The sequence below is a fragment of the Pelobates fuscus genome, chromosome 3, assembly GCF_036172605.1.
Source record: "Pelobates fuscus isolate aPelFus1 chromosome 3, aPelFus1.pri, whole genome shotgun sequence".
NCBI lineage: Eukaryota > Metazoa > Chordata > Amphibia > Anura > Pelobatidae > Pelobates > Pelobates fuscus.
The window spans coordinates 70893930-70899747 of NC_086319.1; the positions used below are offsets into that span (position 1 = coordinate 70893930).

Genomic DNA, 5818 nt, shown 5'->3' on the forward strand with positions numbered 1-5818 from the left:
ATCTTACAAGTCTTAAGGAGTAGCCAGCACCTCCTGGTACTTGTCCTTGTAGGAAACACGGTCTTTGTCTACTGTATTAATTGGGTTGAGAAGTTCAGTCACGTAAGGTAGTTTTAAAATGAACAAGTTAAGTCATGAGGACAAAATGGAGGATTTGAAGAAGTCAGGTTAGGAGGACAAAATGGAGGATTGTCACAATATAAGGTTAAAATGGAGTTAGTACAATAATTCAATACAAGTACAATAATAATTTTTAATAATTCCACATCAAGACTGTGAAATAAAAGTATTTATATATATATATATATATATATATATATATATACAATCAAAACCAGAAATAATTGGGTTGCACTCACGGTCTTGGATAAAAAGTTGTAAATTTATTCCATAAATTGATGCAAAATCGACGTTTCGGTCCTCTCAGGGACCTTCCTCAGGATCAAATGACATACATACATACAACAAATATCGCCTTTATATAGCTATAAAATTAATACTTAATTGACTTACCCCAGGTGTAAAGAGTTCAACCGCGGCGTTCTCCATTCATAATTGCGCATGCGCGAAATAGACGCGACCTTCCATAACCCGGAACTTCTCCGTAATGACGTCACTGAACGTCGTTTCCCTGGTTACGCGGTATGCGTTACCTAGGGAACTATTCTACACAGGAAAATCGCTTGCAGGTTATACTCCGTGCACCTTGGGGTATACATATATACACACACAAATATATATTTGTATTATATACACAGAATGATAAAATATTCCATTCTAAAGTAACATTAAAGGACCACTATAGTGCCAGGAAAACAAACCCTCAGGGTCCCACTCCTGTCTGGCTGAAGGGGGAGGAAGGGGTTAATCACTTACCTTTCTCCAGCGCCTGGCTCCCTCTGCGCTAGGGAACTTTCCTCCCTCTTCCGACGTCAGCTTTGAATGCGCAAGAGCGTGCGCGCGCATTCAATCAGTCCATAGGAAAGCATTTCTCAATGCTTTCCTATGGACGTCAGCGTCTTCTCACTGTACCGATACTGACCGCATCGAAAACTATGTTGTAAAACATGATACTATGCTTATATGCTGTGTGTGTACATTTTATACGCTTTCTTTGTTCTGTACCCCTATATTTTTATGTCTTTATTGCAAAACAATAAAACTTGAATTAACCCCTTAAGGACACATGACATGTGTGACATGTCATGATTCCTTTTTATTCCAGAAGTTTGGTCCTTAAGGGGTTAAACAAAAAAAAAAAAGTAAAATTGGAGCAACGAATTTACTTAATTTCTTTTAAATATCCCTTAAAGCTAATGGTAAATGAAAAATAGCAGCAGGAAGAAAATAACTAAAAAAAATCATGCCTCCCCGTCGGGGAATCGAACCCCGGTCTCCCGCGTGACAGGCGGGGATACTTACCACTATACTAACGAGGAATTGCATACAATCCTACTCCGAGTTTACAGTCAAATGATTGACTGTGTACATACACTGCCTCATGACTGGCGCTAATTGGATCAGACACAGAAATAAGAGCTACTGATGGGTCATTTTACCGGGCCAACAAGATGGCAGCGATCCTTGTCACGTTATGTCCCCCATGTTCTGCAGGGGTCCCCCTCCGGGTTGCATGCCGGGATTGTGAGAGTGCTATTAGTGCCTGTGATCCCAGTGAGGCTCTGTCAGTTCCTGGAAGCTGAGTTGCAGAGTGTACCTGTGCAGTGCTATCACCAGCCATGGCAGATCCCAGCTCCTTCGCTTCTCCTGATCACTTCATCACCAGACACCTGAACCTCCATCTTAGCCTGGATTTCTGCAGCCGAGTTATCAGAGCCTCCACCTCCCTGACCGTGCGATCCCTGCAAGACAGCCTGAGCCAGCTGGTACAGTGACCATCATGTGCCACACCTGGCATGGGGCATAGATACAGCAATGGGTGCCACACCTGGCATGGGGCATAGACAGAGCACTGAGTGCATCACCTGGCATGGGGCATAGACAGAGCACTGAGTGCATCACCTGGCATGGGGCATAGATACAGCACTGTGCATCACCTGGCATGGGGCCCAGATAGAGCACTGTGCATCACCTGGCATGGGGCATAGATACAGCAATGTGTGCCACACCTGGCATGGGGCATAGACAGAGCACTGAGTGCATCACCTGGCATGGGGCACAGATACAGCAATGGGTGCATCACCTGGCCTGGGGCATAGATACAGCACTGAGTGCATCACCTGGCATGGGGCACAAATACAGCAATGGGTGCATCACCTGGCATGGGGCATAGATACAGTAATGGGTGCATCACCTGGCATGGGGCATAGATACAGCAATGGGTGCCACACCTGGCATGGGGCATAGATACAGCACTGAGTGCATCACCTGGCATGGGGCATAGATACAGCACTGAGTGCATCACCTGGCATGGGGCATAGATACAGCACTGTGTGCCACACCTGGCATGGGGCACAGATAGAGCACTGTGTGCCACACCTGGCATGGGGCATAGATACAGCAATGGGTGCCACACCTGGCATGGGGCACATATACAGCAATGGGTGCCACACCTGGCATGGGGAATAGACAGAGCACTGAGTGCATCACCTGGCATGGGGCATAGACAGAGCACTGAGTGCATCACCTGGCATGGGGCATAGATAGGGCACTGAGTGCATCACCTGGCATGGGGCATAGACAGAGCACTGTGTGCATCACCTGGCATAGGGCACAGATAGAGCACTGTGTGCCACACCTGGCATGGGGCACAGATACAGCAATGGGTGCCATACCTGGCATGGGGAATAGACAGAGCACTGAGTGCATCACCTGGCATGGGGCATAGATAGGGCACTGAGTGCATCACCTGGCATGGGGCATAGACAGAGCACTGAGTGCATCACCTGGCATGGGGCATAGATAGAGCACTGAGTGCATCACCTGGCATGGGGCATAGACAGAGCACTGAGTGCATCACCTGGCATGGGGCATAGATAGGGCACTGAGTGCATCACCTGGCATGGGGCACAGATAGAGCACTGTGTGCATCACCTGGCATGGGGCATAGATAGAGCACTGTGTGCCACACCTGGCATGGGGCATAGATACAGCACTGTGTGCATCACCTGGCATGTGGCATAGATAGAGCACTGAGTGCATCACCTGGCATGGGGCATAGACAGAGCACTGAGTGCCACACCTGGCATGGGGCATAGACAGAGCACTGAGTGCCACACCTGGCATGGGGCATAGATACAGCACTGTGTGCATCACCTGGCATGGGGCATATATAGAGCACTGTGTGCATCACCTGGCATGGGGCATAGACAGAGCACTGAGTGCCACACCTGGCATGGGGCATAGACAGAGCACTGAGTGCCACACCTGGCATGGGGCATAGACAGAGCACTGAGTGCCACACCTGGCATGGGGCATAGACAGAGCACTGAGCACTGAGTGCCACACCTGACATGGGGCATATATACAGCACTGTGTGCCACACCTGGCATGGGGCATAGATACAGCCCTGTGTGCATCACCTGGCATGGGGCATAGATAGAGCACTGTGTGCCACACCTGGCATGGGGCATAGATACAGCACTGTGTGCATCACCTGGCATGGGGCATAGATAGGGCACTGAGTGCATCACCTGGCATGGGGCATAGACAGAGCACTGTGTGCATCACCTGGCATAGGGCACAGATAGAGCACTGTGTGCATCACCTGGCATGGGGCATAGATACAGCAATGGGTGCCACACCTGGCATGGGGCACAGATAGAGCACTGTGTGCCACACCTGGCATGGGGCACAGATACAGCAATGGGTGCCACACCTGGCATGGGGAATAGACAGAGCACTGAGTGCACCACCTGGCATGGGGCATAGACAGAGCACTGAGTGCATCACCTGGCATGGGGCATAGATAGGGCACTGAGTGCATCACCTGGCATGGGGCATAGACAGAGCACTGTGTGCATCACCTGGCATGGGGCACAGATAGAGCACTGTGTGCATCACCTGGCATGGGGCATAGATAGAGCACTGTGTGCCACACCTGGCGTGGGGCATAGATACAGCACTGTGTGCATCACCTGGCATGGGGCATATATAGAGCACTGTGTGCATCACCTAGCATGGGGCATAGACAGAGCACTGAGTGCCACACCTGGCATGGGGCATAGACAGAGCACTGAGTGCCACACCTGGCATGGGGCATAGATACAGCACTGTGTGCATCACCTGGCATGGGGCATATATAGAGCACTGTGTGCATCACCTAGCATGGGGCATAGACAGAGCACTGAGTGCCACACCTGGCATTGGGCATAGACAAAGCACTGAGTGCCACACCTGGCATGGGGCATAGACAGAGCACTGAGTGCCACACCTGGCATGGGGCATAGATAGAGCACTGAGTGCCACACCTGACATGGGGCATATATACAGCACTGTGTGCCACACCTGGCATGGGGCATAGATACAGCCCTGTGTGCATCACCTGGCATGGGGCATAGATAGAGCACTGTGTGCCACACCTGGCATGGGGCATAGATACAGCACTGTGTGCCACACCTGGCATGGGGCATAGATACAGCCCTGTGTGCATCACCTGGCATGGGGCATAGATAGAGCACTGTGTGCCACACCTGGCATGGGGCATAGATACAGCACTGTGTGCATCACCTGGCATGGGGCATAGATAGAGCACTGAGTGCATCACCTGGCATGGGGCATAGATAGAGCACTGAGTTCATCACCTGGCATGGGGCATAGACAGAGCACTGAGTGCCACACCTGGTATGGGGCATAGACAGAGCACTGAGTACCACACCTGGCATGGGGCATAGATACAGCAATGGGTGCCACACCTGGCATGGGGCATAGACAGAGCACTGAGTGCATCACCTGGCATGGGGCATAGATAGAGCACTGAGTGTCACACCTGGCATGGGGCATAGATAGAGCACTGAGTGCCACACCTGGCATGGGGCATAGATAGAGCACTGTGTGCCACACCTGGCATGGGGCATAGATAGAGTACTGTGTGCCACACCTGGCACAGGCATAGATAGAGCACTGTGTCCGACACCTAGCACGGGGCATAGATAGAGCACTGAGTGCCCAACCTGGCATGGGGCATAGATAGAGCACTGTGTACCACACCTGGCATGAGGCATAGATACAGCACTGTGTGCCACACCTGGCATGGGGCATAGATAGAACACTGAGTGCCACACCTGACATGGGGCATAGATACAGCACTGTGTGCCACACCTGGCATGGGGCATAGATAGAACACTGTGTGCCACACCTGGCATGGGGCATAGATAGAACACTGAGTGCCACACCTGGCACGGGACTTATATACAGCACTGTGTGCCACACCTGGCATGGAGCATAGATAGAGCACTGAGTGCCACACCTGGCACGGGACATAGATACAGCACTGTGTGCCACACCTGGCATGGAGCATAGGGCACTGTGTGTCACACCTGGCTTGGGGCATAGGGCATTGGTTGCAACATGCAGCTCTGCAGTAATAGGTTTAGGACTAAGCTCTCTAATGTTTTGCGTAATGTGTGTGCTGGGGGTACAATGATATATCAGGGGGTAATATTATTTTTTTTGATTTTTTTTCTAATGTTTTTATAAATGTTGAACACTTACTGGTAACTATATAACAAAGATCATGTACCATAAATTATTAATAAATCAAGCTAATTTTTTTACAGTGCATTTATCTATATCCTGAAATTTAGCTTTTGCATATTGGTTCCGTACATGCTCTGCAATTTGCCCCAGCCAATCATAA

At 50.2% G+C, this 5818-nt stretch overlaps 1 non-coding gene across 1 annotated transcript; it reads right to left on the reverse strand.

The window, feature by feature from the left end:
* Positions 1-1367: 1367 nt before the first annotated feature.
* On the reverse strand, positions 1368-1439 carry TRNAD-GUC (transfer RNA aspartic acid (anticodon GUC)). Its single transcript has one exon. It is a non-coding gene; the product is annotated as a tRNA-Asp (tRNA).
* Between the last annotated feature and the right edge of the window lie 4379 nt (positions 1440-5818).